General features: G+C 42.9%; 1 protein-coding gene across 1 annotated transcript in view; it reads left to right on the forward strand.

Annotated features, from left to right (window-relative positions):
* CFAP20DC (CFAP20 domain containing) overlaps nt 1–23,330 on the forward strand; it is a 90,547-nt gene that overhangs the window by 8,550 nt on the left and 58,667 nt on the right. The gene's annotated exons all lie outside the window — the stretch shown is intronic.

Genomic DNA, 23,330 nt, shown 5'->3' on the forward strand with positions numbered 1-23,330 from the left:
ATTATGCCACAAGCCAAAGTAGAGTAAGTGTTCATTTTCTAGTCTCAATTGTTTACGTGCCTAACAATTAAGGGGAATTTTTTTGTGTGTGGCTGGGGGTTCAGGGTTTGGGGTAACAGAAGAGTAAATCATTGGCTGAGGCTATGGTAAGGATTTTAAAAAGAGCAAAAGTAATTGGAATTATGGTTGTGTTAAGATTCCCTTTCAATAAATGAATGAGAAGCAGCATGACCTAGTGGATAGAACATGGGTCTGGGAGTCAGAAGGAACTAGGTTCTAATCCTGGATCTGCCACTTGGTCTGCTGTGTCACTTTGGGCAAGTCACTTAACTACTCTGTACCTCAGTCATCTCATCTGTAAAATGGAGATTAAGACTATGAGCCTCGTGTGGAACATGGACCATGTCCAACCTGATTAGCTTGTAATAATAATAGTAATTATAATATTAAGCACTTACTATGTGCCAAGCACTTTACTAAGCGCTGGGGTGGATACAAGCAAATTGGGTTGGACACAGTCCCTGTCCCACATGGGGCTCACAGTCTTAGTCCCCATTTTCCAGATGAGGAAACTGAGACCCAGAGAATTGAAGTGCCTTCCCCAAGTCCCATAGCAGACAAGTGGTGGAGCTGGCATTAGAACCCATGACCTTCTGACTCCCAGGCCTGTGCCCTGTCCACTGTGCCATGCTGCTTGTTTCTACCCCAGTGCTTAGTACAGTGCCTGGCACATAGTAAGCACTTAAATATCATGAAAAATGGTGCAAGGAAAAAAAAACCCTAATTTCAGTCTACCACACTGTTTAAAACTCTGTTTTCCTAGTGGATTTATATATACACATATATATACACACACACACATATATATATATATATACACACACACATATATATGTATATATTTGTTGGTTTTATTTACTTGTAAAGGTCTGTCTTTGCACTGGTTATGTTTGTAAAGGCTGGAAGGTAGAGGATGTTTCAAGTAATATGATGATGAATTATGGTGATGATTTGTATGCTTACAATATTTCTTTAGAGGATTTCTATATTAAAGGTTAAATAGTAATCAGAATTTTAGCATAACACATGATACCATAACCCAGATTAGCCTAAAATATTCACTAATTGTGAACTGCCCTGATAACAAAGCATACAGCCACGTAATCTGGTAAGTAAACCAAGTAACCTTAAAAGTATCGAACCTTTGCCAAATAACGCGAGCCTGTCCAGATACCACACACTGCACTGTCGGAAGACCTGCGCCTATGTACTCTGTCTTTAGCACATAATAATAGTAATTATGGTATTTAAGTGCTTACTATGTGCCAGGCACTGTACTAAGCAGTGGGGCAGGTACAAACTAATCAGAATGAACACAGTCCATGTTCCACATGAATCCAGTTAAAAGATATCCTCAAGGGGAGAAAAGGGGGAGAAGTGAGGTGTAGGGGAACCTTAGGAATGGGTAGAATATACTGAGTAAGGGAGTGCATGGAAAGTATGGAAAATTGGAAAATGATTTTAAAGAGAAGCAGCGTGGCTCAGTGGAAAGAGCCCGGGCTTGGGAGTTGGAGGTCACGGGTTCTAATGCTGGCTCTGCCGCTTGTCAGCTGTGTGACTTTAGGCAAGTCACTTAACTTCTCTGTGCCTCAGTTACCTCATCTGTAAAATGGGGATTCAAACTGTGAGTCCCATGGGGGACAACCTGATCACCTTGTATCCCCCCAACGCTTAGAAAAGTATTTTGCACATAGTAAGCACTTAACAAATACCACCATTATTATTATTAAAAAGTAATACCTGGAAGAGGATTTAAGGAGAGGCTGGGGGACACAGCGGGAGAGCCTAAGCATTGAGGAAGAGGCAGGGGTACCAGATTGCCAGGTGAAGACACCAAAGAGATTCAGTAAGAGTATTTTGCTTCCACTGAAATGAATGTTGGGCTGACCACCAAGTGTATAGCAGAAGTAAATGTTATGCATAGCCTGCACCCTTGAAGAGCTTGAAATATAATGGAGAAAGGAGGGCATACATTCCACATTATATAATAGGTTTAAGTATAAGAGAAGCAGTAGTTAAAAGAGCATGGGTCTAGGAGGCAGAAGGATCTTGGTTCTTATCCTGGGTCTACCACTTGTCTGCTGTTTGACCTTGGGCAAGGCACTTCACTTCTCTGTGCCTCAGTTACCTCATCTGTAAAATGGGTATTAAGACTGTGAGCTTCATGTGGGTCAGGGACTATGTCCATCATGATTATCTTGTATCTACCCCAGCACTTAGTACAGTGCCTGGCACATAGGAAGTGCTTAACAAATGTCATTTTTTAAAAAATGGCTAGATTGGGATATTGAGAGGATGGATCATTATGGCATGAAAGCATTAGCAACCCAGGACTCTATCTTTACATGCAAATAAAGCAGAAGGGAGTGTCAGTTCCTTAGACCATGAGTTTCAAGTGGGACAGAAATGAGTTAGACCTGAATATCTTGTATTTACCCCAGTGCTTAGTAAATAGTAATAGTAAACATAGTGAATATTTAACAAATGTCATAATTATTATTATTTTCAGCCAGCTGGATTTGTTTTGGACTGGGGGTGTAGGCAGTGGCAGTTCTGCTATCAGCATGATCATGGCTGCTTCACTTTCCTCTGACAACTTTGTCTTATGGCTCAAGGAGCCAGCACATGCAGAAGGAACAGAGTGGATGAGCAGATAATGCAGATCCACAGCCTTTTAGGGAGCAATTCTGTGAAGTAGAAGGATGCTTACTTCAGTTGGAAAAGGGAGGGAGGTTGCTCTTCCCCAGGTGGCTCCTGAGGAGAAAAACTACACACCCTTGGAACCCTTGGTTGGGAGACTCAGTCTCAATGGTAGTAAGTATTCTTTTCTAAATGGCTATTGCTCCCATTTTCAGGGCCCAACTCATTCTAGCTAAACAGGACAGGCATGGTTTTGTAAAAAGTTGATGAGATAAAATAATCTGAGATGCAGAAGACAGAATACTACAGAATAACAAACCTATCTGTGTAACATATACCAACCAAATTAATCACTTTCTTTGTAAAGATTTGAGAGAGTCATTTCTGCTGAGAGATCTAGGTTGAAAATTGGAGAGGACAGCTTTCCCCTAAAAAAGACAACTTTATGTAAAATGGGGATTCAGTGCCTGTTCTCCCTCACAGTTAGACTGTTAATCCCATGTGGGACAGGTATTATGTCCAACCTGATTAACCTGTAGCTACTCCACAGTTTAGAACAGTGCTTGACACGTAGTAAGTGCTTAACAAATATCATAATAATATGATGAGATGCAAGTTCCTCTGGGCGTGAGGACCAGCCTGTCAGATTGAAAGACAGCTTCAGACAGATATTTAAAAATACTAACTGCTGCCCAGGAGGTAATGATAGATGATCAATCTAAGTGTAGAAATATTCTCAGCGAGGAAATGGTTATCTCCAAAGAGTTATGATTTGAAGAAAAATAAAGTGAATTTATTATGACTTATGGCATATCTGTCAAGCTTGCAATTCTGTGCAACCCACACTGGCTATTGGCCAGCAGCTAGGAAGAAATGGGAGGAGAAAGAGATGCAGCTGAGACCACTCTTACTCCAGGTTGGAGACATGATTTCGGTTCCTACTGCTGGGGCCTGCTCTCTGGGCTTTCTTCAGAGCTGCAGGCAGCTCTACAGTGTTAGAAACTATGCAGAGTAGCAGCAATGATGGCCCTTTAAATCTGAGATTGCTGGTTGAGGCAGGTGAAGGATAGCTTCTCCTATTCCTGGCCAGCTGTCTGAGGTAAAGATTGTCTGGGCAAGGGAGAGAGGGGTAGGGAATGAGTCAGGGGAGGGGAAGTATGAATGAGAGTTAAGGAAAGGCCAGGGCCTATAGGAAGAGATGATGGGTGAGGGAGAAATTGAGGCTGAGGGGAGAGAGGGTCTAATATTAAACTGTTGCCTCTGCCCACTAACATGTCTGCATGAAATTCATAGGGTTCTATTCTCCAATTATTTTCCTTTTTTTCCAATGGTACTTAAGTGCTTATTTTGTGCCAGTCACAGTACTAAGCTCTGTGGTAAATACAGAAATACAGTCCCAATCCCATGTAAGGCTCTTCTAGAGTAGGGCTTAATCCCTATTTTACAGATGAGGAAACAGAGGCACAGAGAAGTTTAGTGACTAAAGTCACACAGACGACAGGTGGTGGAGCTAAGATTAGAACTCAGGTCCTCTGACTCCCAGGCCTGTGCTCTTTCCACAAGACCATGCTGCTTTCCATGCTGTTCTGTTTTGTATTAAGTTGGTAGCTATTTTACTGAGAATTGATTAGTAATTTAAAGCTTCTTTAAAAATATGCTGACCATATATCAATAGATAACTGCATCAATTGCCCTGCCAAACAACCAGTCATAAAAATATATTTTTAACTACTATATGCGAAGCATAATATTAAGAGCTGAATAGAATCCATGGACATTAATTCAAGCACAATCCCTGACCACCAGGGGGTGCACAAGTCTAGATGAGTTGAGGACAGGCTTGAGAGTGGGAGAGAGGAAAGAGAACAGGATCAATTTCAGTGAAAAATGACAGAGTGAGATAAATTTAAAAGAACAGTAATTCTTTTAATTACAGTAATAAACAGTTCATTACTGGTTAGGACGACTTCTCAGCTCCTCACAGCTCTCAGGCACAACCTTTCCGATATTATAACGATTGTGGTATTTGTCAAACACTAAACTCATTCATTCATTCAGTCGTATTTATTGAGTGCTTATTGTGTGCAGAGCACTGTACTAAGTGCTTGGAATGTACAATTCCGCAACAGAGATAATCCCTGCCCAACAACGGGCTCACAGTCTAAAAGGGGAAGACAGACAGCAAAACAAGTATGCCAAGCACTGTTTTAAGCACTTGGATAGGGTAATAATAATGATGTTGGTATTTGTTAAGTGCTTACTATGTGCCGAGCACTGTTCTAAGCACTCGAGTAGATACAAGGTTATCAGGTTGTCCCATGTGAGGCTCACAGTCTTAATCCCTGTTTTACAGATGAGGTAACTGAGGCACTGAGAAGTTGTGACTTGTCTGAAGTCACACAGCTGACAGGTGGAAGAGCTGGGATTAGAACCCATGACCCTGCCTTCTAAGCCCGTACTCTTTCCACTGAGCCACGCTGGATATTCTGAACTGAATATCAGGTCAGTTATAGGCCCTAACCCATAAGGGGCTCACAGTCTAAGGGGCAGGGAGAATCAATTTTTGGTATTTATTGACCACTTTGTGCAGAGCACTATATTGTGCGCTGATTCCCATTATACAGATGAAACGGAGGCACAAAGAAGTTGTCATTGTCCAAGGTCACACAGCAGGCTAGTGGGGGCACTGCGATTAGAGCCCAGGTGTTATAATTCCCAGGCCTGTGATCTTTCCACTAAACTGTCTTCCAAGTGTTGTAGGGTTGATCTCCCATGGTGTTTGGCAGGAAGATGGAGGTTGCCCTGGCCCTCAAGGCTCTCTCCTTGGAAATGGGAGTTTGTGGAGAAGACATGCTTTGTGCACCAGATGCATATTCTTGTGCTTTGACTCATTCTCTGACCCCGAGGAGGATGAGACTTAACTCCTATTGTGTTGGGCAGTTGGATAGGGGTGGTTCCAACCCACAGGCCAGCCCCTGCAGACACTTGATCTCTGCTGGAAGATTGAGTTTGTCCTTCTGAGTTTATAGCAAAATAATGACTATGTCTCTGCCATTTCGGATCACACTGGAACTCTTTTCCTCAGAAATAGGGGCAAATGAGGACAATTTATAACCTACAGCACTTCACAAATCCTATCACCATTCCAATCTTTGGTACTTGGGAGTCTAACAAATACAGTGTCTTCAGTGCATTCATCTGTAGAAAATACCACATGGTTTGTAGAAATTCCAGCTGTAATTGTGTTTTTCTTCTCCACTATGCCCTTTTATTTTGTCTAGTTAATAAGTTTCAGAAATGTTCCAGACCAAACACCGCTTTTGAAATTCACAATATAAAGAATATCTGCAATCCAGAATATACGTTCCCAATTCATGAATTCAAAATATTTTAAACACTCTTAAACTTCTTGGAAAATAAATTGTCCTCTTCAAATGTTTAGATCTATAAATCAAATAAGTTTGTTGCCACTAGCTCTATTGTACTTCGGGGCCACCTCTTCCAATTTGTTTTGGTTATTCTGCTGTAGGACTCCTGGTCCGTCAGTAGTCCCTCCTTGAAGACACTTGAAGACACTTGAATTCAATAGGCAGTTGTCACAGAAAGGCTTCAGTAAGGTCTATTTGCTACCTAATGAACACAGTGGTTAAGAGGATATGGGTTTACCTGAAGATGTCCCCTGGAAGGCACAGTAGGAGCCCCACCACTTCCCCTCTTTTATGTACATTCTGTCCTTTGTCATAACAAATGCAGGCATTAGCACCTTGGCTCTTCACCCATTGTAGGTGGTGCTGATGAACCCCTGGACTTTTCACCTTGTTGATTCCCTTTGAGCCTTTAAATAACAGTAATAATAATAATGGTATTTGTTAAGCATTTACTATGTGTCAAGCACTGTTCTAAACCCTGGGGTAGATGCAAGTGTATCAGGTTAAACACAGTCCCTGTCTTACATGGGGCTCACAGTCTATGTAGAAGGAAGTAAGATTTAATCCTCATTTTACAGGTGAGGTAACTGAGGCATAGAGAAGTTAAGTGACTTGCCCAAGGCCATCCAGCAGATACATTGCAGAGCTGGGATTAGAACCCAGGTTCTCTGACTCCCAGGCCTGTGCTCTTTCCACCAGGGCACACTGCTTTAAAGACACCTTCCCCATACCGTCCAAACATCAGTCTTTCACAACTTGTTTCTCAACTTTAGAAGATGGACAGTCCTGGACCTTTCTCCAGAACCAGAGTTTTGAGGGGAGAGGGTCTCTATCCTACAGAAAGATGATTGAGTTATCAGCTCAGTGATTGGCTGATATGACTTCTGGGTCATAGGATCCTTCCTGGACTCTGTACTGGTCTGTAGGGGCTTCCTCAACAATACTCATGGTATTTGTTAAGTGCATGCTATGTACTAAGCACTGGGATAGATACAAGCTAATTAGCCTGGATGGACAAAGTCCTTGTCCCTTCTGAGACTAATAGTCTAAGATTTAATCTCCCCCTTAGGAAATTTAAGTACAGAAAAGTGATTTCCCCTAGGTCACATAGCAGGCAAGTGGCAGAGCTAGGATTAGAAGTCAGATACTCTGAGTTCCAGGCCTGTCCCCTTTCCACTGCTAAGCCAAGCTCCTCAAGTGTTAAGAGAAGCAGTGTGCCTAGTGGAAAGAGCACAGGCCTTGGAGTCGGTAGATCTGGGTTCTAATCCCACTCTGCCACTTTCCTGCTGTGTGACCTTGGACAAGTCACTTAACTCCTCTAATTCACTTTCCTCATTTGTTAAAGGAGGATTAAATACCATTTTAGACTGTGAGCCCCATGTGGGCCATGATCTCTGTCAACCAATTAGTTAATGGTACTGAGTACTTACTGTGGTGTGTAGCCCACTGTATTAAGCACTTGGGAGAGTACAATACAACAGAATTGGTAGACATGTTCATAGCACACAAGGATTTTACAGTCTGGAGGAGGAGACAGACATTGAAATAAATGCAGATAGGGGAAATGGCAAGGTATAAGGATGTAATAATTATTATTATGGCATTTAAGTGCTGACTATGTGCAAAGCACTGTTCTAAGCACTGGGGAGGATACAAGGTGATCAGGTGGGGCTCACAGTCGTAATCCCCATTTTACAGATGAGGTAACTGAGGCACAGAAAAGTTAAGTAACTTGCCCAAAGTCACACAGCTGACAAGCGGTTGAACTGGGATTTGAACCCATGACTTCTGACTCCCAAGCCCGTGCTCTATAAGTGTTGTGGTGCTGAGGGAGAGGTGAATATCAAGTGCCTAAAGGATACAGATCCAATTGTTTAGGTGATGCAGAAGGGAGAGGGAGTAGGGGAAATAAGGGCTTAGTTGGGGAAGACCTCTTGGAGGGATTGTGATTTTAAGCACTTAGTACAGTGCTCTGCACACAGAAAGCGCTCAATATATGCAACTGAGTGAATGAATGAAGTGGGCTTTGAATGAGAAGCAGCGTGGCTCAGTGGAAAGAGCACGGGCTCTGGAGTCAGAGGTCATGGGTTCGAATCCCGGCTCGTCCACTTGTCAGCTGTGTGACTTTGGGCAAGTCACTTAACTTCTCGGTGCCTCAGTTACCTCATCTGTAAAATGGGGGTTAAGACTGTGAGCCCCACGTGGGACAACCTGATTTCCCTGTGTCTACCCCAGCGCTTAGAACAGTGCTTGGCACATAGTAAGCGCTTAACAAATACCAACATTATTATTATTATTAAGAGTGGTGGTCTCTCTGATATGAGGGGTGAGGGAATTTCAGGCCAGAGGGAGGACGTGGGCAAGGGTTCAATGGTGAGATAGACAAGATCGAGGTACATTGAGAAGGTTGGCGTTAGAGGAGCTAAGTGTGTAGGCTGGTGTAGTAGGAGGTCAGCGAGGTAAGCTAGGAAGGAAAGAGTTGGCTGAGTGCCATAAAGTAAGGAGTTAATGCGTGATGTGCAGGTGGGTGGATGGCCATTGTAAGTTTGTGAGGAGTTGGGAGATATGGACTGAACATGTTTTTTAGGAAAATGATGCGGGCAGCAGAGGGAAGTATGGACTCCAGTATATCTGCCTGCACCTCTACTTACTTTCTCTATTCAGCACGTTTACTTCTACTTATTGTCAGTCTCCCAGACCCCTGCGGGCATTCCTGTTGCTCCCTTTCTTACCATTCCAGAGTTCAGGTATTTTCCTTCTCATCCTTTCTGGCCCCTCAAAGCCTCCATTCTTAGCCATTCTGGCTTGGAGAATCCTTTCTTGGCTGCTCCAGACCTCTCTGTGCTGCACGTTTAGTTTTGAGCTCCGGCTTGAGGCCAGCAATGTTCCCTTAATGTTCTTTCGTTTATTCCTGCCCTACCTCTTCAGTACCACCCCATCCACCTCCATCAGAGGACATGAAAGAGGCCTTTATTTCCCCTATCTGCCCTCCCCTCTGCATTAACTATGCACTTGTCTGGCTTAAGCACTTTGTTAATCACCCCAGCCCCAAAATACTTAAGCATTCTTAATCTCTGCTATTTCCCTTACCCATAGTCTATTTTAATATGTTTCGCCTTGTAGACTGTAAACTCCTTTTGAGCAGGGATCACATCTGTCAATTCTTTTGAACTGTACTTTCTCAAGTGCTCAGTACTGTGCTCTGCATATAATAATATTTGTTAAGCGCTTACTATGTGCCAAGCACTGTTCTAAGCGCTGAAGTAGATACAGAATAATCAGGTTGTCCCACATGGGGCTCACAGTCTAATCTCCATTTTCCAAATGAGGTAACTGAAACACAGAGAAGTGAAGTGACTTGCCCAAGGTCACACAGCAGACGTGTTAGAACCGGGATTAGAGCCCATGTCCTCTGACACTCCCAAGCCTGTGCTCTTGCCACTAGGCCATGCTACTTCTCTAGTAAGTGCTCAATAAAAACCACTGAGTAATTGATTCAATATTGATTTGATAGATTCTTTAGAGACTGCATATTCCCTATACAATTATTGATAATTTTTATGGTATTGGACATCTTCCAGGACAGCCTTGCTAACTGCTCCGAAATTAAATTTTTGGCAATCTTCTATGAGCATCTGGGGAAGAAAGGGTGCCAGCTGGTGTTCCTTGTTGGGGACCTAGAATCAGTGAATTATATCACACACTTAATTATATTAAACACTTATCAACTCTTTGAGTTGTACGGAACATAGTACACCATTAATTCTCACGCAATAATACTATGGTCTCTCCTTGTTTCTGTTAACTCAGTTGAGTTTTATACACTTTAAAGGGAGGGACTAATACTTGGCAAATGGCTTCCTGCTCACTTGTTCAGCCTGGATTATCATGTGATTATCACTATTAAAGACTGCTACATTCATGGAACCCCTTGGTGAAAGGCAGGCTGATAAAACTCTCTTTGTAAGTGGGTAAATTTTTATACTAACCTTACTAAATAATTTTGGCTTTTGGAGAAAGTCTTTGATTTACATGCTTCAGAAAAACACCCTGGAGAGAACAACAGTGATAGTAAAATAATTTGGCTTTTTTATTGGAACTCATTAGTGATCATGCTTTTTATATCTACTTCATACTGGGAAAACCTAATAAAATAAACTGTATTTAAGATGACAATTATGTAAAATTCACATTTAAGTTGTCTATAAATCTCATTGCAAATTCTAGCCAACAAAAAGCAGTGGAATTCTGTATATGTAGAGGTGCTGGCTTAACACAATATATAATCAACCCATATTATTTGATGTCTCTACCCTGTGTATATGCCTGACTGACTCCACTAAGCCCTGCAGGAAAGTAAATCCCTCCCTGCCCCTTCCATCCTGGGCTGAGATCAACAGTGATTTCAATGGAAATCAACAGTGAATGTATCTTGGAGGAAGCCCTGCCCATGGTTTGTGTCAGACTTTCAAGGGGTTGAGACCCTTGGGCAGGTATCAAAAAAGAAGGTAATTTCATTTAGAAGTGGATGACGTGGATGTTGATGAGTTAACTGCATCTCATTCAGAGGAATTGCCCAATGAGGATGTTGTTGAACTTCTACTGTCCAGATACATTACTGAGAGCTGTCAAACCAGATGAAGTGTTATGTGTTCTCCCATCACCAGCTAAATTCTTGGATTTCAGTCTATCAACCAGTAGTATTTATTAAGCGGTTATTGTGTGGAGAGCACTGTATGTACTAAGTACTTGGGTAAGTACGATACAATAAAGTTTATCAACTTTAATTTCATAAATAATTTGAGACATAATTTCTGCCCCAAAGTAGCTTACAATTTACAGAGAGAGACAGACATTAAAATAAATTAGATAGGGGAAATAGAGTATTAGAATATATATCAAAGTGCTTAAAGGGAACACAACCAAGTGCCCAGGTGATGCAGAGGGGAGGGCGATTAGGGGAAATGAGGGTTTACTCAGGGAAGGCCTTTTGAAAAATATGTGATTTTAGGAGGGTTTTGAAGGTAGGGGAAGTAGTGTACTCTCTGTGAAGGGAGAGGGAGTTTCTGGCCAGAGGAAGGATGTGGGCAAGGGATAGGTGGTGAGATAGATGAAATAGAGGTATAAAAGGGTGGTTGCCTTTAGAGGAGTTGTAGATTGGGTTGTAGTAGGAGATCAGTGAGGTAAGGGGGAGAAATAATTGAGTGCCTTACAGCTGATGGTAAGCATTGTCTGTTTGAAGTAGATGTGGGTGGGCAACATCGAGAACATCCACGTGGATATTGCAGTTCCCAGGAATCAGTGTAGGGATTGAGAAAAAGAGAGAAGGAATGTGTGAAAAGGGTCAAAATGGTTCAAAAAGTTGAAGAAGGGCCTGAGAGGTGGTAGATGGATGATGTAGGCTTCAAAGGAAGGGAAAGAAGGATGGGAGAGGTGGGATGGTGTAAAAGCGGCATTGAGAAGCAAGAAGGAAGCCAACTTCTCTCCCTTTCTCAGTGACTCTTGAGTGGGTGGGAGAAGATGAGACACTTTCTGGTGAGTTCAGCAGGAGCCTGTGTTATCTGGGGAGAGCAAGGTTTCAGGAATGGCAAGGAGGAGCAGTGACTAGGGCCAGGAACAGGTCCAGAATGAAAGGAAGTTTTCCCATGATGGAGTGTGGGGTACCACAGGCTGCACTTGGCTAAAACTGGTGGGGAGGGGATGGTGTGGTGGGAGGGGTAGGAAGGTGTTGGATGGGAGTGACCTGACTGGGGGCTGCTGTGGGGAGAGGTGAATGGGGGCAGTGCTGGAAAAGGATGACAGAGGTGAGGTGGGGGACGGAAGGTGTTAGGAGTGAGTTGGTGGGAGTTGGCATGTAGAGGGGGATGAGTGTGGGTGCTTCGCATGAGGGGTTGGATCAGGGCAATCAGAGGGAGGGGACTGAGAGGACATAGGGCGGCTAGGACGTTTAAGAAGCTACTGTGGAGCACACAATGACCAATGCAGATTCCTCTGTCGGGTGGGGACCCAGCAGCTACAATTTTGGGGAATCCCCAAAGTGAATGGCTTGCAGAGCAGTTGTGGGGGAGGTTAGCATCCCTTCTCTCTGGTGTGGTGTGGCTTGTAGAGGAGGGGACTGGAGGGGTCGGCATACCTTCCCATTACTTTGAGAGATTCTCCCTCAAAGACACACCTCCATGGATGCAACCTCACCAGTCTGTCTCTATTTCAGAGGTAGTTTTCTTAGATGTACAAAGATTGAGCATTTCCTCTTCATTGTTCCAACTAGATATTTTCTGAAGCAGCAGTTTGGTCAGTCACCAACTATAGGACTATATGCATTTACCAAGATATAAAAAAATTTGAAGAAATGGGTAGATATAATGAAAATTCTTTGTAGCTTTATCCTAGTGAGTAATTTCTCCTTGGATGGCTGGATATTGTAGCGTACTCTTCCAAGGGCTTAGTACAGTGCTTTGAATATATAGTAGGCATTCAGTAAGTATCATTGATTGCTTGTTTGGAAGGTACTCGAGCTGTGCAGTATGCTGGCAGAAATCCAGACACCAGGCTGACCTCATTCATCTCCAAGTCATCCTCATCTGCTTTAATTTTGCCCTCTTCTCTGTCCAACAACAAAACTTCTACATCTTACTGATTCTCATACCCATTGTCTGTTCCAGATGTTTAACTCCCTCCTTAACTCCCCTATCTCCATACCCCTACCGTCTTTTCCCCTAGTGACCTAGTCACTTGCCCGCTGTATGACCTTGGGAAAGTCACTTAACTTCTCTCTGTGCCTTAGTTACCCAATCTGTAAAATGGGGATTAAATACATGTTTTCCCTCCCCCTTAGTCTGTGAGACCTATGTAGGACAGGGACTGTGACCAACCTAATTATCTTAGAGAAGCAGCGTGGCTCAGTGGAAAGAGCCCGGGCTTGGGAGTCAGAGGTCATGGGTTCAATTCCCAGCTCTGCCACTTGTCAGCTGTGTGACTGTAGGCAAGTCACTTAACTTCTCTGTGCCTCAGTGACCTCATCTGTAAAATGGGGGTGAAGACTGTGAGCCTCACGTGGGACAACCTGATTACCCTGTATCTATCCCAGCGCTTAGAACAGTGCTCTGCACATAGTAAGCACTTAAATACCAAAATTAAAATTATTATTATCTTGTATCTACCCTAGCATTTAGTACAGTGCCTGACACACAGTAACACACACAGTGACACACATAAGTACCATAGTTGTTATTATCTGGCACATTGCCTCTTTCAAGGCAGTAGATTACCATTTAAGGAGATGTGCTTTCCTAAATTTGTTCTTTGTCCTGCTCTCTCAATTTCAATTAATGTTATTTATTGAGCACCTACTGTGTGCAGAGCACTGTATTAAGCACTTGGGAGGCTACAAAAGAATAGTTTGTATGTCTCCTCCACTAGATTTTGAATTCCTTGTGGGCAACAACCATTTCTCTTGTTTTTATTGTGTTCATATTGCTTTAGTAAAGTGTTCTGAACATAAGCACTCAATAATAGTGATTGAAATTGTGAGAGTTGATACTGATGAAATTTACCCTAGTGGCCTGAAAAGAAATGTTTTACATTCTGAAGTGCCTAATTTATTAATAAGCATCTTATTATTTTTTAATATTTTGTCATTTTAATATGTGACTATTTTTCCTATCACTGTAGACAATACCACAATCCACCCTATCACACTAGCTCATAAGCTTGGCATTATCCTCGACTAATCTCTCTAATTCACCCATATAGTCTGTCACCAAATCCCATTGATTCTACCTTCACAGCTTGCTAAAATCTGCTCTTTCCTCTCCATCCAAACTGCTACTATGCTGATCCAAGTACGTATCCCAACTTAACTACTGCATCAGCCTTATTACTGACCTCCCTACTTCCTGTCTTTCCCCATTGCAGTCCATATTTTATTCTACTGCTTAAAAATTCTAAACAATTCTAAAAAAATTCATTTCACATCTCCCAACTCCTTAAGAACTTCCAGTGGTTGCCCATCTACCACCACATCAAATGGAAACTCCTTACCATCAGCTTTAAAGCACTCAATCAGCTTGTCCCTTCCTACCTTATTACCTCACTGATCTACTACAACCTAGCCCACACACTTCACTCCTCTAGTGCTAGCTTGCTCACTGTAACTTGATCTCATCTATCTTGCTACTGGACCCATTTCTCCACATCCTCTTTCTGACCTGTTGCTCCCTCCCCCTCCATCTAGACCAGACTACTGCTCTCCCTACCTTCAAAACTTTATTAAGGTCACATCTCCTTCAAGAGACCTTCCTTGAATAAGCTCCAATTTCCCTTATTCCCTTTCTCATTTGTACCTTTTGAGCACTTGATATTCACCCCTCAGCCCACCACTCAGCTCACCTCAGCCCCACCACTCTTACGTACATCTAATTGATTTATTTATATTAATTTCTGTCTTCCCCTTGTAGACTCTAAGCACCGTGTGGGCTGGGAACATGTCTACCAACTCTGTTGCATTGTACTCTGCTAAACGTTTAAGTTCTTTGCTCTGCATAGAGTAAGCACTCAGTAAATACCACTGATTGACTAACCTAATTTTATGTAGACTCAAGTTGAATTGAAGTGTTCATCTGGGTGAAGCAATAGAAATGTTAAAATTGATCAAATAAGTTTTAGTTTTAAGAAATAGACAAATTCTGAGTATGCAAACCATCCAGGGCATTAAAGAAAAGAGTCTGTGATACTGTCAATTGAGTGGCTCTGATTTGAAACTTTAGCCTTGCTTTTTAATCATCAACACTTAAGCCCAAATTTTATGACCACACCTTCAGAAAGTCAACACAGCACTGATATTTGTTTCATCTACAGTGCCACATTTTCACTTTATCGTTTTGCTTGATTGCAGAAAATTTTACTTAACGGGCTTTTATATGAAGCAACAAGCTAAAAAAGTCATGAAAATGCATTGCTATTTTGGTATGTGTAGACCTAATCCATTCCATTTTTGTAATCAAAATATAGCATCTGGCTGATAACATTTTTATTTTAGATTTCATAAAATTGTTTTGGCCACAGAGATGACACTAAAGAGAACATTCAGCTAAAAAGCTGAAGTATGTTACCAGGTACCTTGTTTTTTTTCTATTTTATATAAAGTATTTAGTGAGCGTTTTAAAATAGCTTCAAATTGTTTTATGGTACATTTCTTCCTGCCACATTTTTGCATACAGATGAAAATATTAGGAATCTAGTTTAAGCCTGATCTGATTCTTTTTTTCATTCTGTTCTGATTGATCTGATCAACAAACTTGAAATTCTTCAAGGCCATCCATCACTCCCAGCAGCCGCCGAGTTAAGCCTCCTAACGCAGTGCTTCCAGCCAGTCATGCAGGATTCCTGTCATAAATATTGAATGGGCAAACAACTGTTTAAATTAGCTGTCCTATCTGTTTTAAGGAAACTTCAGTAAAAACATAGACTGATAAGTTATTTGGTGGCATGAGGTAGAAGACATTGAGCTAAGGCATTGTCCTATCCAAAGTCCACATACTGGGCTGGTGGGCAAATATTTCAACAAGGTTGCTTGAATTAAACATTTTTTTTTCCTGAGCATAGCTAAATGAGAAGTCAGGCAGCATACCATGTAATTTATGCAGCTTTTTGTTTTGTAACAAAAAATAGTAGCTAAACTTTTCGTACAGTAATTGTGAATATAGCCATCTGTTGTAAATATAGTAGCCAATTGTTCAGTGCTTGGTTTTGTGAATTTTGCTACCTTTTTAGGACAACAAAAAGGGTTTAATATTTGGAAAATATTTGAGCATGAAACAGAAGCTGGCTTACACTAGTGTTTCTGGTAAAGCCTCAAGAATATTGAGTATGTGCAGGTGCTTGTACTTTTGGCATTTGGAATTGGAACAAGCAGCACACATTCATTTATTGGAATGTACAATAGGTACAATGCCAGCTATTTATCATGATCACAGGAAGCATTTTATCATGTATCATTTTAATAAGTGTTAAGTATAGAAAATTATATCCTCAATAAAATCCTGAGCATGATTCTCCATCCAGGCTAAGGAAAGACAGTGCTGGTCCCCTTGGCGGTCAGACAGAATACCTCCACAGTTCACAGGGCACTTCCTGTATATACCTCTCTTCCCAGGTCATGGTCCAGAGAGAATGGGTAGGATTTGGGGCCAAAAAGCATGCAAGTCTTATCCTTGTTGGGCAGGGGACATATCTACCAACTCTATTACACTGCATTCTCCCAAGCGCTCAGTACACTTTTCTGTACACAATAAATGTTCAATAAATATCATTGATTATTTCCAGGTCATGTTTTCTTTGAGTGCCGGATAGTAACTGGGCTCACAAAATGCGTGCGTAGGGATTGTGCTGCTACTGAGGTCTATAGATAAAAGTTAACTGTAAGTGCTGGTATTAGCAGCCAGCAGTGTTTCTGGCTGATAATAGTGTGTCTTTAATCTGAAGTATTTTTGACCTAGTTCTGCTCTTGCATGGATTCTATTCTGGGTGATTACTGAATGTTGTGTTCCAGATGTATCTTTAGTTATCTTGAGTAGTTGATGGGAAGGGGGGCCATGACAAAATAGAATGAGTATGGCTCTTCACCTCTCAACTTCTTGTCTAGGCTCTGGCTCCCAAAAGGTGCCAAAAGCTTAACCCTCATTTTGGTAGCAAAATTATGTGATTGTACATGCAGACTGAACAAAGCCAATCAGTCAGTGGTATTGTGTGCACAGTACTGTACTATGCACTTGGGAGAGTACAGTGCAGTAGAATTGGTAGATGTGATTTCTCCCCTCAAGGAGCTTACAGTCTAGTGGGCAAATGCAGATAGCTGTGAGACTGGGGTGGGGTGAGTATTAAAGTGCTTAAGGGGTACAGCCCCCAAGTGTATAGGTGATGCAGAAGGGAAGGTGAATAGGGAAAACAGGGTTAGCCAAAGGTAGGTAGTGGTTGTGGTGATAGTATAATCATGGTATTGTTAAGTGCTTACTATGTGCCAGCAACTGTTCTAAGTGCTGGGGTGGATACAAGCAAACTGAGTTGGACACAGTCCCTGTCCCATGTGTCAATCCCCAATTTATAGATGAGGTAACTGAAGCACAGAGAAGTAAAGTGACTTTTCCAAGGTCCCACAACAGACAAGTGGCAGAGCTGGGATTAGAACCCATGACCTTCTGACTCCCAGGCCTATGCTCTATCCACTACCCCATGCTGCTTCTTTCTGATCTTTCTGATCTCCCATCCTCCTGTCTCTCCCCGCTTCAGTCTATACTTCACTCTGCTGCCCAGATTATCTTTCTACAGAAACACTCTGGGCATGTCATTCCCCTCCTCAAAAATCTCCAGTGGTTGCCTATCAACCTTTGCATGAAGCAAAAGCTCCTCACTATTGGCTTCAAAGCTCTCCATCACCTTGCTCCCTCCTACCTCACTTCCCTTCTCTCCAACTACAGCTCAAACCACACACTCCACTCCTCTGCCACTAACCTCCTCACTATGCCTCGTTCTTGCTTGTCCCATCATCGACCCTTGGCCCATGTCCTATCTCTGGCCTGGAATGCCCTTCCTCCTCACATCCACCGAACTACCTCTCTTTCCCCCTTCAAAGCCCTACTGACAGCTCACCTCCTCCAGGAGGCCTTCCCAGAATGAGCCCCCCTTTTTCCTCTGCTCCTCCTCCCCTTCCAATCGCATCTACTCCCTCCCTCTGCTATACCCCCTTCCCCTCCCCACAGCACTTTTGTATATTTGTACATATTACTCTATTTTATTAATTGTGTATATATCTATAATTCTATTTATTTTGATGGTATTGATGCCTGTCTGCTTGTTGTCTGTCTCCTCTTTCTAGACTGTGAGCCCGCTGATGGGTAGGGATTGTCTCTATCTGTTGCTGAATTGTACTTTCCAAGCGCTTAGTACAGTGTTCTGCACACAGTAAGCGCTCAATAAATATGATTGAATGAATGAATAAAGCAGAGCCACTCCTAAAACTGACTGAAGTTGTCTAGGAACTGGACGAATGGCAAACTTAGTATCCCAGAAGCCTTATTTCTTTTCCTCCCTTGTTGAAATCCCTGAGGATCAGTATAGTGGAGAAGAGATGGAAGGTGGGATTGGTATTAAAATCGGTCAGAATATTGGGGGTGGGACCTGGGAGGCAACAGATGATGGCAGATCATAATTGAAATAGGTGGGGATGTTATGGACTTCAAAGGAAGGTAAAATGAAGGATAGAGTGAGGGAGGTGCAAAAACAGCATTGACAGGCAAGGAGCAGGTTGAATTCTCCTGTTTACCTTTGGTCAGGGGAAGTGGGAAAAGGTGAGGCTCCTCAAGAGAAAGCAGCAGGAGGTGGCAGTGTCTTATGAAGTGAGCCAGGTCTCATTATAGGCTGGGAGGAGCAGCAACTGTGTCAGGAACAGGTCACGAATGAAGGGGTCTTTGCCCATGATGGAGCAGGAGTTCCACAGGCCATAGAGAAGCAGCATGGCTTAGTGGAAAGAGCACGGGCTTGGGAGTCAGAGGCCGTGGATTCTAGTCCCGGATCCGCCACTTGTCTGTTCTTTGACCTTAGGCAAGCCACTTAACTTCTCTCTGCCTCAGTTACCTTATCAGTAAAATAGGGATGAAGACTGTGAGCCCCATGTAGGACAACCTGATTACCTTGTATCTACCCCAGAACTTAGAACAGTGCTTGGCACATAGTAAGCACTTACCAAATGCCTTCATTATTATGGGAAGCAGCATGCTTCGTGGATAGAGTCCGGGCCTGGGAGTCAGAAGGTCACGGGTTCTAATGCCTACTCCGCCACCTGTCTGCTCTGTGACCTTGGGCAAGTCACTTTACTTCTCTGTGCCTCATTTTCCTCTTCTGTAAAATGGGAATTAAGACAGTGAGCTTCACATGGGACAGGGACTGTGTCCAACCCAATTATCTCTTATCTACCCCAGCGCTTAGCACAGTGTTTGGCACATAGTAGGTGCTTAACAAAAACCATGATTAATATTATTATTATTATGTCAAGGTGAGTTCGTGGGGCGAGGGATGATGTAGGGAGTGGGGATGACTTGAGTGGCAATGAGGGGATGGGATGTGTTGCTGGGGAGTTGCAGTGGCAGTGAGAGAGAAGGGCAGGGATGTGGTGAGCAGATGGTGGAGTGGAGGAGATCATGCTGAAGTCCTTAAATAACCTTAAATAATGCATCTTCCATTCTTTGGTCCAGAGTGAACATGGCTTTGAATCTCTGATCCAAAGTGACCATGGTTTTCCTCCATTTGAAACATTGTGAGAAGACACTCCTCATAGTGGTTGTGGTGAAGACGGGACTCCTAGTGTGATTTCAGGGCTGGAGGCCACCTTGCATTAACAGGTGAGCTCCTCACCTGCTTTTTATACTGTTGTTAAATGTGACATTCACTTGCACCAAGAAAATTGTTGGAGTCTTTTTCTTCTTTTCAAAGCCTGTGTTAATATATAAGCTTTCAGATGGACCCGAAGGTGCACAGGCATAAATTGGACTCTAGGTGGCTGGGAATATATTTATTTGAGAAACTAAGGAAATTTAGTGTAGAAAAATATAGTTTCCCAATCCAACAAGGATTTAACTCCAAATTTCAGAAAGGGGAAAAAGTACAGGCTAATGCAAAAATCAAACTTCTTATAATAATTCAGTCCTGTTAACATTTTCTAACCCTCAAATCCTAGCTGTAGCAATGTGGGGTACCCCCTTGACCTCATTTACATGGTCCTGTGTGTCTGATCTTTGTGTACTGGCTATCATCTCCAGATCGGTCATTGTGTGAAAAGGGGTCTTGTTTTAGAGTCCTGCCCCTGGCATCTAAAGGCTCAACAGGTCCCTGCATCCTTATGGATGCTTTTGCCTTCGCAATTGGACCTTCATAGCATTCATACCACCTTCCAATTAATTCCATTTGAGAGGAAATTAATGCCTATATAATCTTTTCCAGGTGTTTGGAAATAAATTGGGCAGGGAGATGGGGGTAATAGCTGGAGGGGGACGTGAAATCGGGAAAGGGCTTTTTCAGGACTGGAGAGACTTAAGCATGTTTGAAGGCAGAGAGTGAGAGGTTGAAAATGGCTGTGAGGGAGAGGAGGAGAGTTGGGAGCATGTGATTTTAGGAGGCGAGAGGGGTTGGGATCAGAAGGGCAGGTAGGGGGAGTTGACGTAGAGCAGGCAGGAGACCTTCTTATGAGAAACAACTGGGAAGACAGGATAAGATGAGGAAGTGGTGATGAGGACATTGGGAAGTTCATGCCTGAGGCTTTAGGAAAAAGCTGGCCTTACTCTCAAGTGATCTCTCCCTTTTATTGGGTTCATGGGGGAGGTTCTCACCCTCAGGTTCATCAAAGTCTTTTTCTTTACTTGGATTTGAAGTAGGTCTTAGCCTTTCTCCACACCCCTGTTAAGATTCTAAAGGTCACCCCCCCTCCCCCGCCCCTCGCCCCAGCCCTTCAGCCCATTGGAGGATTGTCCCCTTTGTGGAATCGCTATTCTGGATGTCACATGTAAATGAATGAACATTGCATCATTTCCAATTGCTTGGGCATTTTGTTCTCTGTCCTGGCTTACAGGTCATAGTAGAGTAATATGATGAATACCTAGATTTTCACTTTAATGGTTCTGATCTGAGAGAAATGCAGGTGCCAGGTAGTTCATACTTGTCCTGAGTTTTTATGTTCTCAGCTGCAGTCAACTTGGCCACTGCTGTGTCAAACTCAAAGTCTCTCTCATTCTCTGCCTCAGACAGACATTTCACAATGTGTCAGAGGTGCTGTTTTGTCTGTTGCTGGAACAAACTTTCTAGTATCAGTGGTTTAGTGCCCATGTGGGAAGGCTCTTGGTTTCAGATTACTCTTGTTGGGCAAACAGGCAATAGGATTGTTGCTAGCAACCACCCTCCATCGACAGCATACCGGGGCCCTTGAAAGAGAATCAGCAAGAGCCTTAAAACTCCTCCGCTCTAGTGTAGTTACCCAAAGAATGAAGCAACATGTCAGGATGTCCAAAGCAGTACAGTGTAGTGGATATAGGTGTATGTGGCTAACTACAGTGGTCTTTGACCCACAGAGCAAAGGTCACAGTGCAATAAGCCCCTTTTACTCCCTCCAACATCCCATGTTCCTCTGTGGTTTCTCCCTCAAGGCAAGCTTCAGTGTTTCCTGGAGATTTTAGGGTGTTGATCGCATGAGGAGGCAGCTGATAGGATTTCATCCGCCTCTGCCCCCTACTCCCCCCTTATGGATTCTGTTTTGCTATCAAGATTCTCCTAATGGCCTCCCCTTTATGGTTGGGGATCCCTCTTATCCAACTTTCTTCCTCTCCCATGTATGCGTGCTCCCTATATTGTTGCTATCCTTATGGCCCCTGTGTTCCTGTCCCCCTGTTTGCTGAGGGGCAGTCTTCTGCTCTACTTTAAGACAATTTCTGGCTAGTCTTACTTCTTCACCCTGTATTTGCAATCCACAATTTATTAATATGGAAGACAATCACTTTTGTTGCTGCCAACAACAACAATAATAATAATAATCATGGTTCCAGTTAAGCACTTACCATGTGCCAGGCACTGTACTAAGCACTGGGTTGGATACAAGTAAATCAGGTTGGACACAGTCCCAGTGCCACATGGGGCTCACAGTCTTAATCCCCATTTTACAGATGATGTCACTGAAGCAGAGAAAAGTGAAGTGACATGCTCAAGGTCACACAGCAGGCAAGTGGTGGAACTGGGATTAGAGCCCAGGTCCTCTGACACACAGACCTTTGCTCTTTGACTAGGCCAATCTGCTACTCCCTCCTTAGACTGGGAGCCCCATGTGCCTCTCCTGTCCTTTCCCCTCACCTGTTGTTTTTCCCCAAACTTTTGCATGCCCCAAAACCTTCTATATCAACCACTCCAAAAAGGATGTTATCAACCTTTGGTTATTTAAGATTTCTGGAAGTAAGACATTCCTGAAACACTTTTTCTTGTAGATTTATCAGAATTTATCAGTGCAATCAGGGCTTAAGAGTTACAGTGAGTGCAGCTTTGGTGTTCAGTAGTTTAAGGAAGCTAGGGAGTATACCTATAAACAAATTCCATTATTAAGCAGTCTATAAGTTTTCTTAAATTCAAGATCTTGAATCGTAGTTAACTATAGAGAAACTCTGTGACCTAGTGGAAAGAGCATGGGTCTGGGAGTCAGAGGACCTGGATTCTAATCCCGGCTTAAAGTCACTTAACTTTTCTCTGCCTCAGTTACTTCATCTGTAAAATGGGGAATAAGACTGTGAGCCCTATGTTTGGACGGACTGTATCCAACCTGATTATCTTATACCTTCCCCAGCCCTTAGTACGGTGCCTGGTACGTAGTAAGCCCTTAACAAATCCTATTAAAATGTATTAACAACCATCTCTTATCTATAGTAATAAACAGGAACCAACTGAATAAATAAATCATTTATTGAGCACACACGTTATGCAACTCATTGAATTAGGCACTTGGGAATTTACATCGAAGGAATTAAATATGATCTTTTTCCTCAAGAAATTTCTAGATTTAGTTAGAGACAAACATAGGAAAAAAAATGGTCACTTAACCTGATTATCAAAGTTAAAGCAAAGGAGCTGGGAAGGGCAGAGCAGCCTCCCTGTGCCTTCTCCCATGATTCTGTGATGGAGGCAAGCCTATATCAAACTTCAGGTTGTGTTATTAAGAAGTGAGAGGCCTAGCTGGAGGCCCTGATCGTCATGATGCATCAGGGGAACTCCAGATCTTGCCAGAGCTGTGGGCCAATCTCCTCCTGTTCAGTCCTGCGGGGGTGGGGGTTAGAAGATTGAAAGTTCTGATCAGGGATATGGTGAGAGTTGAGATGGATCCATTGAATCATCTTAGAGTGCCAGAGGATGATCCCACCACCCCTCACTGCTCCCCCTCCCCCTTAAACACTACCCACAAACTGTGCCCCCCGTCTGGGATTCACTGAGACAGTTTTAGGGGCAGGCTGCTTGAGCGACTGTCTGCACAAATTTGGTGGTACAAATTTGGTGGTCCAAGGTGGCCACCTGTTATATCTAGTAATAATAATAATAAAATAGCAGTTATTGTGTACTAAACCCTGAGGTTGATACAAAGCTAATGGATTGGACACAGTCCCAATTCCGCATGGGGCTTGCAGT

This window comes from Ornithorhynchus anatinus, chromosome X1 (genome assembly GCF_004115215.2).
Source record: "Ornithorhynchus anatinus isolate Pmale09 chromosome X1, mOrnAna1.pri.v4, whole genome shotgun sequence".
Lineage (NCBI taxonomy): Eukaryota > Metazoa > Chordata > Mammalia > Monotremata > Ornithorhynchidae > Ornithorhynchus > Ornithorhynchus anatinus.